This window comes from Triticum urartu, chromosome 4A, assembly GCF_056163025.1.
Source record: "Triticum urartu cultivar PI428250 chromosome 4A, HENAU_Tu73, whole genome shotgun sequence".
In the NCBI taxonomy this organism is placed as follows: Eukaryota; Viridiplantae; Streptophyta; class Magnoliopsida; order Poales; family Poaceae; genus Triticum; species Triticum urartu.
The window spans coordinates 230,280,876-230,303,965 of record NC_141876.1 but is presented as its reverse complement, the minus strand read 5'-3'; the positions used below and the strand labels follow the sequence as shown (position 1 = coordinate 230,303,965).

The 23,090-nt window shown below is 45.1% G+C and overlaps 1 pseudogene; it reads left to right on the top strand.

Annotated features, from left to right (window-relative positions):
- Positions 1–19,006: 19,006 nt before the first annotated feature.
- Positions 19,007–20,468, top strand: LOC147975452 (uncharacterized; annotated as a pseudogene).
- The last annotated feature ends 2,622 nt before the right edge of the window (positions 20,469–23,090 follow it).

Genomic DNA, 23,090 nt, shown 5'->3' with positions numbered 1-23,090 from the left:
TGCGCCGTCACTTTTGACAACACACAGAGTCTCAGGGGCTACTATCTACACAGGGCGCATCTTATTTATGCGCAACTGTCCAAAAAGGGTACATTATTTCGCGTACCTCAAAACCTGCCAGTAAACTCCTGATGGCCTCGTGCAATCCGCTCTCCGCGGATGAAATCCTCTCAATCACCGTACCCATCAATGCACGGTGCTCCTCTGAGATAGATGCTCGCCCTAGCAGATCCTTCAGCTCCTCCAACCGTGCACCAGACGGCGCCGGACTTGTCCAATGGCCCTTTTCGAAGGCCGAACGCGGAGGGCTTCGGGGGGCCATATGACTACCTTCCGGCCCCGTCGGATTCGGAGAAACCCTCCGCGACGATACCTCAGGGTCGCCCGCCTCGCAAGGCGGTACGGCAGGGGGAGGCGTTCCGCTCTCCATCATCTCCGGAAGAAGACCCCCCGAAGACGAGCTCTGCTGAGAAGGGCTAAGGTCCGAGCTAGAAGGTAAATTTTCGATTACTTTTCTCAGATATAAAGCAGGGATTTCTCCCGTTTCTTAAAAAGAAAACTCCTCTCTACTTACGGCTCGGTGGAGGGCTGATCCCCTTGAGGGCATAATTCGGCCGAAGTATCCCCCAGCACAGGACCCTCTGGCGAAGATTTCTTCCCTCGCTTTAAGGCCATGGTCTCCGGGTCTTCAGAGGTGGCCCTCTTCTTCCCCTAAGGAGAGGAATTTTCGATTCCTCCCTTCCGGACAACCTCCTTCGAGGAGGCTGTAGCTCCCTTGTCCCCTCCCTCGCTTCCCTTTGAAGGCACAACCTCCAACATCCTGACTAGCACGGGATCTGGCGTGGTCTCGGGGAGGGGGGCAGACACCTGATTAGCTTTGCTTTCGCTATCCACTCCTCTTTAAAGGACAGCTCTTTTAGGGGCAATTTTATGATAAATATACGGATAGCGAGTCCGGGCACAAGGCTACTTACTTGAGTATCTGGACGGTTGCTGCTCAGACTTGCCTCCTCCGTAGAATCCGGACACACTACTTGTGGTCCGAAGAACAATTTGTACATCTCCACAGGCGTCATGCCAAGAAAATGTTGGAGAACTCATTGTCCCTCCGGGTTGAACTCCCACAGGCGGAGGGGCGACGTTTGCAGGGCAGAATTCAGCGAATTAACATAACCTGCGTCACCATGACTAGATTGATGTCTCTTTCTAGGAGATCTCGGATGTGGCCCTACAACAGGGGCACGTCCTTTGCCGGCCCCCAGTCCAGCCCCGTATTGACCCATGATGCCAGTCATGGTGGGGGACCCGAGCGAAAGGCAGGTGGCGCCACCCACTTTGGGGCCTGGGAGTGGTAATATAAAACCACTCTCGCTGCCATAAGCTGGACTCCTCTTGAAAAGAGCCCTCGAGCCATGGAGTACCAGCATTCTTGCTTATAAAAGCACCTCCGCACTCCACATGCCGTCCCTCGATCATCTTCGGCTCTACTTTGAAGGTCTTGAGCCATAGTCCGAAGTGAGGAGTGTTACGGAGGAACGCTTCACACACGACGATGAATGAGGAAATATGGAGGATGGACTCCGGGGCTAAGTCGTGAAATTCCAGCCCATAATAATACATGAGCCCCCTCACGAAGGGATCCGTTGGGAAGCCTAGCCCCCGAAGGAAGTGAGACATGAACACCACACTCTCACCGGGCTTGGGAGTGGGAATGACCTGCCCTTGAGCAGGCAGCCTATGCGAGATTTCGCCGGCCAAGAACCTGGCCTCTCTCAACTTCAGCACGTCCTCCTCCGTGATGGAGGAAGGCATCCATCGGCCTCGAAGGTCGGAACCGGACATTGTCGAAGGTCCGAAGCGCCTGAAATCTGGAGCCTTGGGTGTTGGAACTCGAGGCGAAGGGCGAACTCGTTTGAGATTGAAAGAAAGGAGTAAGGCCTTGGTCTCTTTATAAGAGGTTGAATACCAAGGGCCTTCCCCGTGACCGTTTGGGACTCGCCTTTGATCGAGAAAATATACCAACGGGTACGGTTGGGTTACCCACGCCCATGATGATGAGAATCCCGGAATAAGGGGACATGATCTCTGCTTTAACAAGACGTGCCAAGGAAACCGCCTCGCTAAACGCGCTAAGGTGGGACAATAAAATGATTCGAATAAAGACTTGGCCGTGGTGTGATGTCACGCTACGGAATACGTCAGCATATTAGATTTGTGTAAATATTATTCTCTCTATGGCAATGTGTGGAAACTTATTTTGCAGAGCCGGACACTACCTTTGTGTTCAAACTCTTCTATGAAGTACTTGGAGGATGAACCCGCCTTGCATTGCCGAAGACAATCTGCGCGCCGGACTAGTCGTCATTGAAGCCTGGTTCAGGGGCTACTGAGGGAGTCCTGGATTAGGGGGTGTCCGGATGGCCGGACTATACCTTCGGCCGGACTCCTGGACTATGAAGATACAAGATTGAAGACTTCGTCCCGTGTCCGGAAGGGACTTTCCTTGCCGTGGAAGGCAAGCTTGGCGATACGGATATGTAGATCTCCTACCATTGTAACCGACTCTGTGTAACCCTAGCCCTCTCCGGTGTCTATATAAACCGGAGAGTTTTAGTCCGTAGGACGAAGAACAATCGTACCATAGGCTGGCTTCTAGGGGTTTAGCCTCTCTGATCTCGTGGTAAATCTACTCTTGTACTACCCATATCATCAATATTAATCAAGAAGGACGTAGGGTTTTACCTCCATCGAGAGGGCCCGAACCTGGGTAAAACATCGTGTCCCCTGCCTCCTGTTACCATCTGACCTAGACACGTAGTTCGGGACCCCCTACCCGAGATCATCCGGTTTTGACACCAACAACTGCCCTTATTGATTCAAGTGATTTCGTCAAAATCTTCAAAAGGTGTTTATTCTTCAATCTTCACACACTAAACACCTCATACAAACATCTGTTCTTGATCTGTTTCCTAAGCCATGTTTTTCTTAAAGATTCCTCAGTTGTGTGGATTTTCAATCTACACAACTCTGGAACCTAAGTCAAAGAATGCTTAGTGAAATTCCTCAAGACACATCTGGTCAAATTCCTCAAACTTGTTCTTTTTGCAAAAAACTTCTCAGAACACATATGATCTCTCCAAATTCTTCGCACCTATACTCTGTTCACAGGTACACATGTCTGCTGCTGAATCAATAGGTTCTCATCAACTTAACTCATGTGCAGCGTTGCTCGAAGAAAAACTGCATACCTCTTCAGAAAACTCCACTGTTCAAATTCCTCAGCTGAAGAAAATGGCTGATGGAAACTAACTTCAGAAGGGAGGAAAGAAGTTGGGAGTCAACACTCCATTTGAAATCCCTGAAGACATCTATGCAGGGTACTCACTCCAAATGAGGCAATTCATGGAAAAGAAACGAAGAATGAGCGCAAAGTGCGCATTCTTAAAATAGAGAGGAGATGGGCCAGAGAATGGAGGGAATATCGCTATGTCACTCCCAAGTACATGAAGAAATTCGCTGTACACCTTCCATGCCCAAGACATTCCTTGGCACCAGGCCAAGTTGCTGATCCCTCAAGCATCAGACGAGGTGAGGAATTTCTTGCCGAATGGGCCAAGCGTCAAGCTAAGCTGGCCAAAGTAGTAAAAGAAGCAGTGAAGAAATTCAATGAAGATTCTGCTGCCACTTCTGACGCCTCTGCTAGCAAGCCCAAAAAGGCCATGCCTAAGAAGCCTGCACATAATCCCAGTGCTTCTTCTTCAATGCCCTCACGGACAATGCTAAGCCCTCATGGACAATTCCTCAAGCTGTCCCAGTTCCTCGAGTTCCAAAACCCTCAGCTCCTCCGGCAAAGTCCTCAACACCTGTGCATCTCGCCTCGGGCCAAAGGACCACAGGAAAATCTATTGCCTCAGGAGCCTGTGAAAGTTCTTCAGCTCCTCTGCATTCCTCAACTAGCCCCACTTTTCTGAAGACTAAGGCCACTTCTGAACGAGGCGCTAGACCAAGTCCTGAAAAGAAACAGGTCGCCTTTTGTAACACCCCGGATGTAACTTTCCCAATTTGTACTCCAACTCTTGCCGTTTCCGGTGTTAAGTTATTTTATTTTCTCGGGTTCGGGTTTTCTCTCCGTGTGTTGTTGTCATTGTCATGCATCTCATATCATGTCATCATGTGCATTGCATTTGCATACGTGTTCATCTAATGCATTCGAACATTTTCCCCGTTGTCCGTTTTGCATTCCGGCGCTTCGTTCTCCTCCGGTGGTCATTTCTACCTTTCTTTCGTGTGTGGGGATTAAACATTTCCAGATTGGACCGAGACTTGTCAAGCGGACTTGGTTTACTACCGGTAGACCGCCTGTCAAGTTTCGTACCATTTGGACTTCGTTTGATACTACAAAGGTTAACCGAGGGACCGAAGAGGCCTCGTGTGTGTTGCAACCCAACACCCCTCCATTTTGGCCCAAAAACCCACCTAAACCCTCTCCATCTTCTACATCATTCGATCACGATAGCGTGGCCGAAAACCGCACCTCATTTGGACTCTCCTAGCTCCCTCTATGCCTATATATAGATCATCTCCCGAAATTCTTGAGTCTCTTCCCCCCTAACCCTAGATCTTTCCCTCTCCTCGCGCGCCGGACAAAGTTCCGTAGACGGACATGTCCGGAAGTCTCCCGCCGCCGACACGTGGCACTGCCTGAGTGGCTGCCGACCTCCTCCACCGTCGAAGCCCGCCGCGGCCCGTGGCCGGCCCGCCCGCGCCCGCGCACGGGCCAGAGGCGCCACCCGCGCCGCCTTCGTCCTTTCCCTTGCCGGCCGCCGGCGCACCTCCGCCGCCCGCCAGATCTCCGGCAGCCGCCGACAAGACGTCGCCCCCGCCACCTCGCCGTCGCGGTCTGCCGCGCCGGCCGAGCTCCGGCGACCGCGCCCGCGCCGCCTCCTCGCCGCCTCCTCGTCGCCGGCGCACTCCGGCCTCCTCTTCCTCCTCCCCGCGGCGCACTCCGGCCGCCATCCTCCATCGACGCCGGCACGAACTCCGGCGAGCTCGGATCTGACCTCGATCCGCGTGCCCAATCTAGATCTGGGAGGTTGACTTAACTTTTGCCTCCTCCAACTTATTTTTTTGCAAACTTAATCATGTCATATCTTTGCATCCGTAACTCCGTTTTGGGCATATAGCATATCAAAATGTTCGCCTCGGAGAGTACATCATTTCATTCCACTGCATCATTTTCATTGGAGTTCATCTTGATGCCCGAAATGCTGTTAGAAGAGTGCTACTTGAGATAATTGTCAGATCTGCTGCTCCATTTAGATATTTGTCATTTTTGCCATGATTATTGTGTGCATGATATGCCCATGAGCTCTACATATGTTTTTTTAAGGGTTTTGCCATCTTTCCAGAGGTGCAACCCATGTATTTTTGTGATGTGTGTGGTGACTAGTACAAGCTTGCAAAGTGAGGCACTTGGTAATGCTGATTTCAGGGACTTAGCAATTCCACTAAGTCCTTGACCTGTTTATCTCATATGGCCATATGTTCATGTTGTTTCCTAGTGATCCGTGCCTCTTTTTAGGATGATCAGTAAGGATGTTTTGTTAATCTTGTAGTTCTCTATCCAGCCATGTCTTTGTTTGCAATTATGGAGCACCCTAGCTTGAGTCAATCGAGCTCTACTTTTGCTACATCGTGAATCTGGGCAGATTGTCTACTTGTTAGCGATTTTGCCGATGATGTTGTAGTTGATCCGTGCATGCTATGCGATTGTTCTTGCCATGTCTAGCTTGCATTTTGTGTATTCTTGATGGGTGTATGCTTAGCTTGTCATGACTTGCTCCGTAGTGAGTGCATCGAGCTCGTAAACATGCCTACTTGATATCTGTTTTCAGCTTGTGCCAGTTTTCACCAAGTCTGAAAACTGATTATGTTTTTGCCATGTTCACATGCTTGCAATTGTATTTTCTGATCCCTTTTGGCTCAAGGTCACTAAGGGAATTTTGTTAAACTCTTTGAGTAGCTCCATGCCATGCTTTACTTTGCCATGTTCAGGTCCTGTAGCATATAGTTTTATTGCTCCAAAGTGTGCTACCTGATCTGAAATTCCAGACAAGTGTTAATTTCACTAAGTCTGAGATCTGTTTAGCATATGCATTTTTTCCATGCTTGTTTGAACCTGTTAATGGATGATTTGGCCATAGCTCAGTGCTAGAATTTTGTTAAGCATCTTGAATGCATACCTGCCATGTATTTTGATGCCATGTTTGAGTGCTGTAGCATGTTCATCTCTTTGCATTTAGATGGCTACTTGCTGTAAATCACAGACCGGTGTGATATTTGATTTGCTTGCCATTTCCAAACCGTATCTCCGATTCCGGCGTTTTTATATCGTTTTCAAGCAATTTCATCTCATCTTTCCAGTGGCACACTTGGATTCCCAAGTTGAGGCCAGGTTCATGCATTCCTTGTCAAATCTTGCATATGCATCCCGCATCGCATCCCGCATAGCATACCATCCTTGTATCATATTGTTTGATCCTTGCACGTGGTTGATTGTGTCCTTGTTGCTTGTTTTTCTTGTTTGGGTAGAGCCGAGAGACGAGTTCGCTAATGAGGAGCCCGTTGAGTTTGCTTTCGAGGATCCAGTCAACTCTGACAACTGTGCAGGCAAGATGATCATACCCTCGAAATCACTACTATCTTCGCTATGCCTATGCTACGATGCCTACCACTTTATTTCAAGCCTCCCAAATTTCCATGTCAAACCTCTAACCCACCATGTCCTAGCAAACCATTGATTGGCTATGTTACCGCTTTGCTTAGCCCCTCTTATAGCGTTACTAGTTGCAGGTGAAGATTGGTGGCCGTTCCTTGTTGGAACATTTATTTACTTGTTGGGATACCATTATATTATCTTGTTATCTTAATGCATCTATATACTTGGTAAAGGGTGGAAGGATCGGCCTCTCGCCTAGTGTTTTGTTCCACTCTTGCCGCCCTAGTTTCTGTCATATCGGTGTTATGTTCCCGGATTTTGCGTTCCTTACGCGGTTGGGTTATAATGGGAACCCCTTGATAGTTCGCCTTGATTAAAGCTTTTCCAGCAATGCCCAACATTGGTTTTACCATTTTCCACCTAGCCTCTTTTTCCCTTGGGTTTCCGGAGCCCGAGGGTCATCTTATTTTAAACACCCCCCCGGGCCAGTGCTCCTCTGAGTGTTGGTCCGACTGAGCTGCCTGCGGGGCCACCTCGGGAAACATGAGGGTTGGTTTTACTCGTAGCTAATCTCATCTGAGTGTGCCCTGAGAACGAGATATGTGCAGCTCCTATCGGGATTTGTCGGCACATTCAGGCGGTGTTGCTGGTCTTGTTTTAACCCGTCGAAGTGTCTTGAAGAACCGAGGTACCGAGTCAGATCGGAACGTCTCGGGAGGAGGTCTATTCCTTCGTTGACCGTGAGAGCTTGTCATGGGCTAAGTTGGGACTCCCCTGTAGGGATTTGAACTTTCGAAAGCCGTGCCCGCGTTTATGGGCAGATGGGAATTTTGTTAATGTCTGGATGTAGATAACTTGAACCTTAACTTAATTAAAATGAATCAACTGAGTGTGTTACCGTGATGACCTCTTCTTGGCGGAGTCCGGGAAGTGGACACGGTGTTGGAGTAATGTTTGCGCAGGTTGCTCTCTAGTTTCTCGCTCGCGCTTTGCCTCCTCTTCTTGCTCTCTTTTGCGAACTGGATAGCCACCATATAGGCTAGTCGCTTGCTGCAGCTCCACTTATTTTTACCTTGCCTTACCTATAAGCTTAAATAGTCTTGATCGCAAGGGTGCGAGATTGCTGAATCCTCGTGGCTCACAGTTTACTATTACACCAGATGCAGGGCCTGATGATTCCGCTCCAGGTGACGCGCTCGAGCTCAAGTGGGAGTTCAACGACGACTCTCAGCGATACTATGTTTCTTTTCCTGATGATCAGTAGTGGTGCCCTGTTGGTGGTGATCGGTACCGTGTCGCATGTTGGGTTATCTTTTATTTTGGCGCCGTAGTCGGGCCATGAGTGTTTGGTTGATGTAATGTTATTTATGTACCTTGGTTGACGTGGCGAGTGTAAGCCAACTATGTTATCTCCCCTTTATTATTTATATTACATGGAATGTTGTGAAGATTACCTTACTTGCGACATATGCCTTCAATGCGATTATGCCTCTAAGTCGTGCCTCGACACATGGAAGATATAGTCGCATCGAGGGTGTTACACCTTTCAAGTACCGTCTTCTGATGACAAAGCTGATGATGATGAACTCGCAGAAATCATCAGAGATAGACCGTAGAGGGCCGCTAGAGCCAAAGGAAGTGAAGTTCCTCTCCTACTGGATCCAAAGTTGATCCTTGAATACATTGATCTCTGGCACAAGGACCCCAACACTCCTATGCCAGACTTCAAGCTGACTTCTGGCCAAAGTCATATGCTGACTGCCTTCATAGGCGAAGAAAAATGGATGTTTGAGAAGGCTAGGCAGCTGAAGAAAGTGCAGTACAAGAAAGAGCGCTATCTGAAGAAGAACATTGTCAAGATGACAACTGATGAACTTGTGGCTGTTCAAGCTGAGATCAAAAACCTCAGTGATGAATTTGATGCCTACCATGCTGACTGGAATGGCGCCAAAGTCATATTTGTGAAATTGGCAAAGACATTCACCCCCAATGTTGCTACTCAAATGCACATTGAAATTCCTCTGGCTGAAGCATCTGCTCAGCATACTGAAGAACATGCCAGCATCGCTGATGCAAATCAGGCTGCTGAAGAAAATGAGAGTACCAGGGCTGATGACTGCATTCCAGCCGCTGATGACATTGCTAGGGAAACCACTAGTGTTGCGCCTGAAGAACAAGCCAAGCCAGCTCAAGCTTCAACCATTGTGCCTAAGGAAACTGAAAATGCCAGGGCAACTGCATCAGTTGCGCCTGAGGTTACTGAACCAATCTCCTCTGCTCCTCCTGCACCAACACCAAGTCCAGTTCTTCTTTGTGCATCAGAAGTGAAGAAAACCAGGGCTGCGGAGCGAGCAGCAGTGAAGAAAAGGGAAGCATCTACTTCATATCAGTCTTCAGCACCAAGCGAATTGGATTGATGCTATTCCAATTTCAAGCATGCCATCAAAGGAACTCTTTCCTTTTGGTGAAGACTATGTGATCCCAAGCGAATCAGATGAAGACGTTCCTTCTGCTGCTTCTACAGAGCAGATGGACGAAGAAATTGAAGCGGATGATATCCCTTCAACTCCAATCATCTCATCGCATATGCCTCAGTTCACAGCTGAAGATGTAGGCGTTGAAGAACTGAATAAGGAAGATGAAGACGTGGATATTGGGTGCTCCACTCCAGTGCTAAATGATGCCAATTGGGATAGTCAGCACCCCAACTCTCTGCTCTTCACCCCTCCACAACAAATCCCTCAGTCCCCTATACACACTGAAGTTCTTATGGGCTTTGAAGAACCTCGTATTCCTGAAGAAATTCCAGCCACTAGTGTTGATGAAAACGCTACTAAAGAAATTCCAGCCACTAGTGCTGATGTTAATATTGATGAAGAAAAGAAGAACCAGGCTACTACTGAAACTGAAATTCCTCAGCCTATGGTTCCGGAGAACGTGATTCCTGAGGCTGTGATGACTTTGACTGCCACTCCTCGCCTCCAGCTGAATAATCCCTTCTCCAAGAAGCAAAAATTCAAGGCTACTGACTTCTTCCATGAGCACGTATTCTTCATAGAATACAACCCATATGACTCTGCTCGTCTTAGATGGAAGCGTTTCTGGAGTGCCAGCCAAGCAAATTTCTATTCTTCACTACTTTTTGATAAGGACAAAGTCTTCGACCATGAGCATATTCCTCATGTGGACATGGAATCAATGCCTTGCTTCACGCCAGCCCTTAGTGTTCTTCACGATGATGGACTACTCAACTTCTGCACTGATATATGTGATTGGAATGAAGAACTAATTATTCAGTTCTATGCAACACTGCACATCAAAGGAAATGCTGAAGATGTGAACTCTTGGGTATTGGACTAGATGACAGAGCATACTCACTTCAAAGCACTGGCCTCTAAATTGCTTCATGCCCTGCCTGTCAGTCCTCCCCTTGAAGGTGCATGTTGTATATATCTTGAACCTGAACTTACTTACCATTATATGCAAGTGTTGATGAAGCCGCTGAAGCCCGGTCAAGCCTTCAGAACCAAATTCCTCGTGAAGGAATTGCTGTATGTGCCACGGACTGTATATCGCATCTTGTCCATGACTTTGAGTCGAATCAACGGCCATGACTCTAATGAAGAAGTGGTCGTTGGTATCATGAAGAATCTGCTATTCAACCTCATTCATGGCATTCCTATCAACTACCATGATTTCTTCATGAGGACTCTGGCAAATGTAGCTTTGTCCCCTTTTGAATTGAAGCCTTACGCTCCCTAGATTATGAGATTTCTCAGATCAAGGTCTTCAATCAACTACAAGGCTGATTTGTAGAATCACGTCAGTTACTTGCCCCCAATAGAAGTCCTCAAGCGGACATTTTCTTCAGCTGATGAAAAGGGCAAGGCTACTGCTATTATTGATGAAGGTATTCATCCATTGGATGGTTAGTTCCGCAAAGTTGCATCTTATTCCACCAATGATGACTCTCCACTCATGACTCTGCCGCCCATGCCTCAAAGCAAAATCCTCAAGGCACAGCTCTGATACGTCTCCAACGTATCTATAATTTTTTATTGTTCCATGCTATATTATATTCTATTTTGGACATTATTGGGCTTTATTATACACTTTTATATTATTTTTGGGACTAACCTATTAACCGGAGGCCCAGCCCAGAATTGTTGTTTTTTTTGCCTATTTCAGAGTTTCTCAGAAAAAGAATATCAAACGGAGTCCAAACGGAACGAAACCTTCGGGAACATGATTTTCTGAACGAACGTGATCCAGATGACTTGGACCCTACGTCAAGACATCAACCAGGAGGCCAGGAGGTAGGGGGCGCTCCTACTCCCCTATGCGCGCCCTCCACCCTCGTGGCCCCCCTGTTGCTCCACCGACCCACTCCTTCCTCCTATATATACCTACGTACCCCAAACTACCAGATACGGAGCCAAAACCCTAATTCTACCGCCGTAACTTTCTGTATCCACGAGATCCCATCTTGGGGCCTGTTCCAGAGCTCCGCCGGAGGGAGCATCGATCACGGAGGGCTTCTACATCAACACCATAGCCTCTCCGATGAAGTGTGAGTAGTTTACCTCAGACCTTCGGGTCCATAGTTATTAGCTAGAGGATTTATTTGTTTGTGTAGGTGCGAGGGACTCATGCGTGGCCTCCTACTGGATTGATACCTTGGTTCTCAAAAACTGAGGGAAATACTTACGCTACTTTCCTGTATCACCCTTTCCTCTTCAAGGGAAAACCAACACAAGTGCTCAAGAGATAGCAAGAAGGATTTCTGGCGCCGTGCATAGTTATGAAGATATCTCTGGGTGAACAAATTACTGCCGAGAAATTGATAGAATAGTGCATAGTTATGAAGATATAGGCATCATGTCCGTGTCAAGTAGATCGAAACGATTCTGCATCTACTACTATTACTCCACACATCAACCGCTATCCAGCATGCATCTAGAGTATTAAGTTCATAAGAACAGAGTAATGCTTTAAGCAAGATGACATGATGTAGAGGGATAAACTCAAGCAATATGACATAAACCCCATCTTTTTATCCTCGATGGCAACAATAAAATATGTGCCTTGCTGCCCCTACTATCACTGGGAGAGGACACCGCAAGAATGGACCCAAAGCTAGGCACTTCTCCCATTGTAAGAAAGATCAATCTAGTAGGCCAAACTAAACCGATAATTCGAAAAGACTTGCAAATATATCAAATCATGCATATAAGAATTCAGAGAAAAACCAAATAGTATTCATAGATAATCAAGTTCATAAACCAACAATTCATCTGATCTCAGCAAACACACTGCAAAAGAGTATTACATCAAATAGAACTTTGCATTGAAAATCAAAGAGAGAGAAGAATCCATCTAGCTAATAACTATGGACCCGAAGGTGTGTGGTAAACTACTCAAGCTTCATCGGAGAGGCTATGGTGTTGATGTAGAAGCCCTCATTGATCGATTCCCCCTCCGGCAGATCACCGGAAAAGGCCGCCAGATGGGATCTCATGGGTACAGAAGGTTGTTGCGGTGGAAAAGTGGTTTCGTGGCTCCCCGTGATGTTTCTAGGGTATAAGGGATATATAGGCGAAAGAAGTACGTCGGTGGAGCTCCGTGGGGCCCACGAGGGTAGGGGCGCGCCTACCCTCGTGGGTGCGCCCTCCTATCTCGTGGTTGCCTCACGGAGTTCCAGACTTCCACTCCAAGTCTCCTGGTTTGCTTTCGGTCCAAGAAAGATAATCACGAAGGTTTCATTTTGTTTGGATTCCATTTGGTATTCCTTTTCTGCGAAACACTGATATAGGCAAAAAACAGAAAACTGGCACTAGGCCTCCGGTTAGTAGGTGAGTCCCAAAAATAATATAAAAGAGCATATTAAAGCCCATTAAACATCCAAACAGATAAAATAATAGCATGGAACAATCGAAAATTATAGATACGCTGGAGACGTATCAGCACGCCACAGGCACACGTCGATTTTGATGATGTCTGAACTCCATCTGAATTTCCTGTAATTAGAATACCAACTAGGCCTACACAAGTGGCCACACCTCGTGGCCGAAATGTTTGAAACTTCTCCCCGCTTCTCAAAGAAACGGATGAAAACTCACAAAGCGGCGCAAAAATGATCTGTACACCTTTGTTAGGCTGATAGTAAGGGGGTATCATAGCTAGTATCATGCATGCCAACTAGGCAATTTTGATGAGCTGTCATAGAATTAATTAAATGAAGATAGAGAGGGTTAAGTATCATATCATGAAACCGTATCATAATAAATGCTATGCTACTATGCGTCATGCAAGACAATATAAATAAAGTACTACATATGATACTAGCTACTCTATGATACTATGCATTAGAGCAAGTACACAATAGAGTGACATAATTAAGACTAGCCACAATGGGTAGTAACATAGAATGTTACTAGTCTATGTTGCTACCTCTATAGTGGGGAGTAACATATGTGTAGTAACATGCAACACTTCATTTATTAGGCTATAGACTCATCTTTCCTTGAGATGTGTGATGTTACTCATACTACTAGTAAGACTAGCCATAGTGGGTAGTAACATAGACTAGTAACATGCCCATGTTACTAGTCTATGTTACTACCTCCATAGTGGCGAGTAACATATGTGTGTGGTAACATGCAACACTTCATTTATTAGGCTATAGACACATCTTGCCTTGATATATATGTGTGATGTTACTCATACTAGTAGTAACTAGCTATGTTACCACTTTCATCTCTTTCTTCATTTATTGCATGCCACATCATCTATTTTATCTAGATATGTGTGATGTTACTACCTATGTTACTTGTAGTATGACTGTATGAGTAAAGTGGTAACAAAGCTAGTTACTAGTAGTATGAGTAACATCACACACATATCAAGGCAAAATGAGTCTATTGCCTAATAAATGAAGTGTTGCATGTTACCACACATATGTTACTCCCCACTATAGAGGTAGTAACATAGACTAGTAACATGTGCATGTTACTAGTCTATGTTACTACCCATTGTGGCCAGTCTAACTAGCTATGTTACCACTTTCCTCTGTTTCTTCATTTATTGCTTGCCACATCATCTATTTTATCTAGATACATGTGATGTTACTACCTATGTTACTCCCACTGTGGGTAGTCTAAGAAGGCTATAAGGAATAGAATAATATATATGTGCTTATTAGTTGGAGGAAAGAGAAGAGAAGCGGGCTCTTGGTTAGTAGAGCCAGCTGCAACACGAGACCCAAGACACTTTGTGAGGATGTAAGGTGGGCCAAGTATTGATAAACTAGTACGTATATAAAACTTATTATTGTACATGCCCGCTAAGAGGTTCGCTGTATAAGACATGGCAACTTCTTATAGCCGACCCTTGGTTGTATTATTAACTATGCTCTTAGTGAAGTAGCTACTATATCATAGACGACTAGCTAGTATCAGATCACTAGCCATAGTGGGAGTAACTTCAGCAGTAACATCGACTCCAACTCAGCAAACTTGCTTATGTGGCAATAAGTTAATGAGGAGAGAGATAGTTTCATTAAGTTTGCTAGTTACTATAACATCACATGTCTCAATGCAATATGAGTCTATAACCTAATAAATGAAGCTTTGCATGGCACTACACTTATGTTACTACACACTATGAAGGTAGTAACACATATAGTCTAGGGATATGTGTATGTTACTAGTGTACTCTCCATTGTGGCTAGTCTCATACTCCCTCCTTTCTAGTTTAACTGTGTGCCACATCATCCAAAAAGTCTAGTTGGCATGCATTGTACCGCTTGATACTCCCATATTACCACCTGCCTTATTAGGGTGGCCATAGTGGGGGTATCATAGCCAGTATCATGCACTCGGGAATATAAAATATGATGATGTGGCAAAGAAGCAGTAACATATGTAGATACCATAACATATATATATATAATAAATGCTATACTACTTTATGTCATGCATGGCCATAAATACGGTGATCTATGATATATACTCCCTCCATAAACTAATATAAGAGCGTTTAGGTCACTATTTTAGTAATCTAAACGCTCTTATATATATTAGTTTACAGAGGGAGCTAATACTACTCTATGATACTATATATGCACTATGAAGGTACGTACGTAGTATCATATGCATGATAATATATATATACACACATATATATATTGTATATGATACTCCCCACTATATAAGGCTGGCCATAGTGGTTGTATCATAGCCGACGATGTCATGCACTCAGAAATACCAAGTATGCTGATGGGGCAAAGAATTAAATATATATAAAGAGGGTAAGACTAACATATAGGTAGATACCGTATCATGTTAAATGCGATGCTAATTTGTGTCATGCATGGAAATAAATATGATCTATATATGATACTATACTCTATGTATTATACCATGCGCTATAATTAATTAAAGGTAGTATCATACACTAGTATCATATATACTATATATTCATGATACTAGTGTATGACACTCTCCATGATACTTGTGATTTCTTACCGTGGAAAAAAATTGGAGGCAAAACGATGAACTCATGTTTTCATTCAAACAAAAATATGATGTTAGGTAATGTAAATGTTTTCAAAGAGCACACAAATCACTCACGAAAGCCGTGTGTCCACTAAACCATGGCCGATGCACCCCCACCCCTCTGCCACACGTGCGATATGAGTCGTGCTTTCTGATTGGACAGAACCCAAACCCCACGGATCGTATGTCTGCACCGTTGGATTCTCCTTGATCGAACGGCGATCATCATCCCTTTCGACAACACATGTACATGTTTTCAAATATCCCCTCCCAAAAAATGTTTTCAAATAGCACACGGTTCTCACAAAAAAAGCCGTGTGCCTACCAAACCGTGGCTGATGCCCCCTCGCTGTACGCGCGATCTGAGTCATGCATTCTGATTGGCCAGAACCCAAACCCCACGGATCATACGTGTGCACCATTGGATGCTCCTAGGTTGAACAGAAATCCTCATCCCTTTCGACAGGAAATGCAGTCCAGCTAGGAATTGATTTATATGCCAACATGCATGGTAAATGCCAAAAAATGTCTTACATATAGCACACGAGACCTGAAATGCCCCAACAAATCAAACCCGTGGTAAAATTGTGATTGGTTTACGTGGGAAAATTTTAGAGGCGAAACGATGAACTCACGTCTTCATTTCAAACGAAATTATTCTGTTTGTGCACACAAGCGCTTAGAGGCAACCCTTTGCATAGGCCTTTCCGCGCGAGCGGCGACCGGGGATATTTTCACCCTTTTCACCTAGGCCGCCAACACCCGGAGTCCCCCACACCCCCACATTCTACCCGCGTTTGACTCAACTAGTCCACCCAATCTGCTTCGCCAGCTCCCCCTCCCACCAGATCCACAACAGAACCCTCTTAGGCGCCGCTGTGCTCAGCCTGGCCTTGTGCCCGCTTTTCGGCGTCAAGCCTACCTCCACTGCCGTTCCCAACACGCGGCGGCCCATGCCTCGCCGTCTTCGCTTGTTCGCCAGCCACCCTCGACCATATCGATGCAGTAACCATCGCCTCTCCTATGGTCCGGCCGGGTTTGCATTAAGAAGCCTGTTAGTTACTGCTCTCCATCGCGGTGAGGCATATTTGATCGCAATTCCTCTTCCAATTTCGTTCCGTATGTTCCCAAATTGGCTATAAAATAACGGAGAGTGTATATACGTTCATTATGTACCTTCCTTACTTCATATAAGCTGTATTTGTTCCAATAAGTTACTACCTATTTATAGATCGCGGGCGCCCGAGTCACACAAACTTAATAAATTAGCCGTACATTTTCTAAATTATTGCATGGCATGTTTAGAAAGCTTGATACCAAGTTGTTAGTTTTATGATTATCCTCCTTTCCTGAGTTTTGCATGTGTTCTCTGTAGATGTCGAGTAGCAGCGACAGCACTCATTCAGGCCATGTACCTTCATCTGATTCGGTCAACCCAAGGTCTTCAGCAGATTGTGAGGGATCAAGTACTCTTGAATGGAATAGAGCTGCAGCAATTACCCTTCCGGTAAGGACACGGAGGAATGCTCCAAGGAAGCCCACACACCAGCCTAAAGGTGTATATGAGGTAACCGAGATTGATTTAAAGTCCTGTGCTCCAACTAAACCAGATAAAGCACGCATGAGGTTTAGGAGTGTGTGTGGATTTGTTGGCAGGGCAAGGCTCAACATTAATCTGCCGGGGTTTCGGAAGGCTGACACAGAAACACGGCGAAGGATAGTCCGGGCGATCATGGATCACTTTAATGTTCCATAGCAATGGAGAATGCAGGTGGAACACGATGCACTGAAGAAGGCTAGGGATGCTTGGAGAAATTGGAAGCACGTGCTGTACAAGAAGTACTTGAGTGAAGGCAAGGACCCAATCCCCGAATACCCCCAAATTACAAAGGCAGACTGGGCAGAATTCAAAAGGGTCAGGGAAACTCCAGAGTTTGCTGAGAAGAGTTTCAAGCAATCGGAACTTCAGAAGAAGAACATACACCCCCACCGTATGGGTGTGGCAGGATACTACGACATGAAATTGATATGGGAACAGGAGAACAAAGAAGCAGTAGCGGCCGGTGGGAATCCGGCCTTTAGTGAAATCAGGAGCGAACACGCCAGAGACTACTTGCGGGCACGTGCAAAGAGGCGTGATGACGAAACTTATTACTTTGAAAACGCACGTGACACCAAACTGTAGGAAGTGATGGTAGAGGCTTCTAAGATCCCTGGAAGGTTCTACAGGAACTCAGGGACATGTAACATTCTATCCATTAGTCTAGACACAAAAGAGCCCCCTGGCCATGCAAGGGGTATAGGTGTTAATGTCCCGCAGAAGAGGGCTTTCACACTCAGCAAAGAAGAGAGGCTCAACATGAAAAAAACAAGGAGTAAAATGAAGCAGAATGCATTGTTTGAAAAGTTGAAGAAGGAGATTTACCCGACTATTCAAAAGGATGTTGCGGAGTCAATGATGATGCAGAAGACTCCAACGCTGACAGATAGCCAGCAGATGGGAGGGGAGGCGGGCATGGATGATGATGCTTATTGCACGACAACACTGCATAAGAGTAGCTGTGCATCAGCTGACCCCAGCAACACTGAGACTGCAGCTGCTTGTGATGATGCTATATCTGATCTATCTGGAATGAAAGACAGACTGAAGGGCGTGCTTACACATTATGAAGGTACATTAAAATGTGTAACTGCCTAGGTTTGCCCACCCTTCTTGCAAGATGGCCTCTTCTTGGACAATGTGCCATTGAAGCCGGGCTGTGTGAAGTGCTACGTGACTGAAGTAAAGCCTGGATTCAATGAATTTGCCCTGAAGAATGTCCTACGAGACTTCAATGAGAAAAGGACCTTGGGAGAAACACTTTTACATCACATCCAGTGGCCACGAAAGGAAATAGAGTTCATCGATGAGATTTCTGAAGCCCTGCCAAGAGCAACCACTATCGCCCCTCAACCGGTGACGCTCTCCTTGCCACATCAGCTCTCGTGGGCTGATGCATCAACCTGTGATCAGCCAGCCCGACTTCATGGCGTACATGCCATGTCATCCTCCGCCCCAAAGCAGCAAGTGGCAAGGCCTACAACTGCTGATGACGCATCACTGGTTCAGATGCCGGCCGCTGAAGCAGCGGGGGGAGACCCAGCTGCAGCACATGCTCAGCAGACCAACCTTGTGGAACAAACTGCTAAGCAATATGATGCTTCGGAACTGCCTACTAAGTAGTCTGTTGGTCCAGAAACCGACTATTCATCAGTTCGTCGGTCCGCAGGCGCGTGATCAGCATACCAATGCATCAGCACTTCCTGCTCAGCAAACCAACGCATTGGCACGGCCTCCTCAGCACACCGACAAGTTGGCACCACCTGCGCAGAAACGCGACATAGCTTCAACGCATGGTCAGCAGTCCGATGCCTCTGCTCCTACAGCCCAGCAGTCCGTCACAATAGCACCGCCAGCTCAGTGGTCTGGCATAGATAAACCGTCTGCTAAGAAGTCCATCCAAGCTTCACTGTTTGTTCGGTATTCCACCTTGTAGGCAACCAGACGTTCTGCCAGAAATGCTTCAAGTACCAAGAAGGAAATGGCCGAAAGGCTACACCCACGACCACGAGGAAGGGCAACGGGAGAGTGTAGAGGAAAGAGAATGATTGCCTCTTACTTAAAGCACTCATGGCCCAGAACCAAATTAACAACAGCTTGTTCGAATCGGGAAGTAATATTATTTCTGACACCATGGATGATGAAGAAGTAGAATTGTTTCTTGCTAAAAGTAAAGCAGATGTACTTGACGCACGCAATTACGTCCATGGCCAGCCATTTCTTGTTGGTGAATACTTTGATTACTGCAACTCCAGTTGTCGCGAGTTACATGAATATTGCATGGATCAAATGTCGGCAGGTCATCATTTTTTGCTAGTCCACTACAATAGAGATCATTTCCGACATGATGCTGGTTCCATCAATGTGAGTTTCGAGGACTTACATCTCTTCTTCAACTTCAACATGCTCGATGCCACTCTTGTTAGATGCCTGATTTTGTAAGTACTTAACAAACTCTGATCAACTTCTCCATACAAAGCTGTAAATGATAAACAACTAACTGCATTTTATTCCTCTCAAGGGATTGAACGCGCGGAGAAGAAAAAGGGAGAGTGTGTATTTCATAGATCCTGCATTAGCAAATGGCACAACATTAGATGGTAAGGACCGACGGGACTGGGCCATTAACACGGTCCTCCGTATCTTCGAAAACACGTCCCATGCAGAATCATTTCTCTGGCCATATCATGAACGGTAAGTCAAGTAAACAACCACACATACACTGATTGTCTTTCATATTTCGACATCATTCATAAGTTCATGGCTTTCTTAATATGTAGCAATCACTGGATATTTCTATTCATTGTTCCAAACAAGAACCCAGTTTACTAATCGATTCTCTCAGAGAGTCAACAAACGCTCAGGGTCTGACGCATGTTCAGCAATTTTTGGACAGGTATTGAATTCTATGATGTTGAAATTAATTTGCATTCATATCTGGTTCAATAATTGATGTTGTCAAAATTCATCATCATTTGCAGTGTGCTCGCATTGTGGAAAACTAAACCAGGGAACCTGTTCAAGACGGAACAACCCGTGCAACATGAGATCGTTTCTCCGGTAACACACCGAAATCCGTTATTTTTGGAAAATTTACCCAACAGTATGAAAATACCTTTCCTTATGATAGTCAAATGTTCAAGCTTCTAAATAAACCTCTTTATATTTTGTCCAAAGAAAAAATAATACATCTAACATGGGTTAGGTTGTTCCTAACAAGACAAATACAAGAGTAATTTCGTACAAAAAATTTCAATGTCCTCAGCAAGAAGCAGGGACCAACCTTTGTGGATACTATGCTTGCACACACAGGATCTCCATCTGCAAATCTGCTGATAGTTGTGACGATCCTGGCAAATTAGTACCAATAAGTCCATCTTAATTAATATCTTCTACTCCACTCATATGGCACATTTTGATCTTAAAAAAACTGCAGCTCATCTTAAAACCGAGGACCCCTGAACTGCTCCCGGCTAGTGAATTGCTGATGGTTCGAAGATTTATCAGCGACTTCTGCCTGGATCACTACATCAATCCCACTGGTGATAATGAAGAATTCAGCATGCGTTCTCCTGAAACATGGAGTAAGAGTTAGCCGCTAAACATATAACACATGGATCCATTGTTTTCCATCTGATGAGGTCTTCGTATTTCGTACACTATGATTAATTATGTAATGCATATATGTGTGCACAAATCATTGGAATTTAGCTACCATATGTTCAATTGCAATTGTTGTGAAGTATGATCAATGTTCATCCTATGGACACTATTTGTTCAATTGAATATTGTGGCGAATTTGATTTTTGCGTGCTGATTAAAAATGGGATATTTTTTTTTATTTTTTCAATTGAATATTGTGGCGATTTTGCTTTTTGTGCGCCGATTAAAAATGGAATATTTTTGTTTTAACCTGGTAATTGCTACGCACACGGTTCAACTAAATGAGGGTGTGCGATCCACATTGGAAAGCATACGTCAATTGTAGCGCAACCATCGGTGATACAAAGCAGACCGCAAACGATTTGCGGCGCTACTACGTGTCCGTAGGTTCTCCGAAACCGTTTGTGATATCGCGTTATCGCACACGACAACTGGGAGTAAACCGTGCCCAGTGTAAAATACAATCCTAGTCATAATTTTTTCAGGAAACGTGTGGGATCCCAAACGAAAAGCACACGTCACTCTTGCGACAACCATCGGTGATACCCAACATATCAAAAATGGTCTGCAGCACTTGTATGTGTGCGAAGGGCCTCCTCAACCGTTTGTGATATAACATTATCGCAGACGGTAATTATTGGCAAACGTGTGCGATAGAGTCTAGCATGGCAGACGGGTTACGTAGAAAACTCGTGTGCGATGGGGCACAAATCCCACACAGTTCATATGTTGGCCCATGTGCCTTACATACTGTTTCCCAAATGGTTCGTTACGACAGACCATATGGTTTCACTGCATCATTTGAAATGCTTAATCACCGATACCACACGTGCGAAAGAATTTAGTGTGTGCTACATCGCACACGATTACATTTTGGAAGGCCTCTGGATCACTGCTCCATATCCCCGATGGTTTCTGGGTCGTGTGGGAAGGATACCCTATCACACACACTCACTTGGCGACGGTTCCAAATGGCGTCATGGAAAGGGGTTAAAACTGTTTGTTTAGAACTGACGCGCACCAGTGATTCATCAGTTAATAATATGACATCAAATTCATCGGATCAATTTCATCAAGCAATAGAACAGATATAGCAGTATGAGGACGTGAGAAATGAAACTTCATTTCTTCATGATTAGCTTGCATCCTTTCAAGCGAATTCAGGTATCTAGAAAATTCTTCAGACGTTTAAGTTCGTCTTGAGACCTGACCCTGCATAAGAGATTAGTTCTTTTTCTTCACCACCCACATCTAGACGGGTGGCAAAGAGTTCATCATTCTACGAGCTCCATAAGAGAAAGGTGGCATAGAAGCCAATCCACTTCATTTCACATAAGAGGGGTTAGAGTAAGCATATGAATAAGTAGAGAAATTCTTCGAGGACTTATGAACATAATGATTTGAAGAATAATGCGCATATTCATAGCCCTTAGAACTTCCCTGGAAAACCGAAGTGTTAGCACGAGGATGTTCATATGAGGATCTGGATCCATATGAGGAATTTGATCCACGTGAGGAATTTGGTCCATATGAGGACTTGGATCCATATGAAGACTTTGGTCCATATGAAGAATTTGACCTGGGGTTCCTATTCTTCACAGGTGGTTCATGATGACATTCACCCGAAGACTTTCAACACACCTTTTGGGAACCCATATTTTCTTCATAGGCGGACCGTTCCTGTAGTTAGTGCCAACATATCTAGCAAATACTTCACCATTCTGAGTTTTGAACAGTTTATAGTTGGAGTCAAATGACTCATCAGAAGAATATGAAGATTCACATGTAAAGCCAGATAAAGTGGATGGATCTGCATGAGGCCCCTTTGCAGCAACCCATGAGGTTTTGGGATACTGCTTAAGTTTCTAGTAGGTCCCATCAGCATTGAGTTTCCTCTCAAAGGCAATACCCTCTTTCCTAGGGTTCCTGTTGAGGATCTGCTTTTTAAGCACAGCACAAAGAGCCTGATGCCCTTTGAGGCTTTTGTACATGCCTGTGACATACAATTCCTTTAGCCCTGCATTGTCAGTGATACTAATAGCATCCTCAGATGAGGAATTTGTGATAGGAGAGAGAGTTGAAGAATTTGCAACAATAAAAGAATTTGAACTTTCAGGTGAAGAATTAGCAGATTCTCCTTCAATGCATTTCAAACATGGTGGAATGAATTCAACCTGAGCGGAACTAATATTTTGAGCAAGCAATGAATCACGTTCCTTCTGAAGATCTTCATCACTCACCCTTAGCTTTTCAAGATCTTGCTTTCTTTGAAGAAATTCATAAGAAAGTTTTGTAAGTGCATCTAGTGCCCCTTAGTGATTTTGGTGTATTGAAGACTTATAGGTTAAGGGACTAATGCGTTTGTGAGTGTACACAGTTCTATAAGTCTATGAGGAGTTTGATATTTACAGAGAAAGTCGACCCCTAAAAATGAATGTCTTCAACTAAAGACTTTGACTTTCTGAAGACTTTGAAAGTGAAGAAATTGGTGTGATCCTGAAGACTTGATATTGATGCGAGGAATGTGAAGCTTGAAGACTTTTGTTTTTGTAGT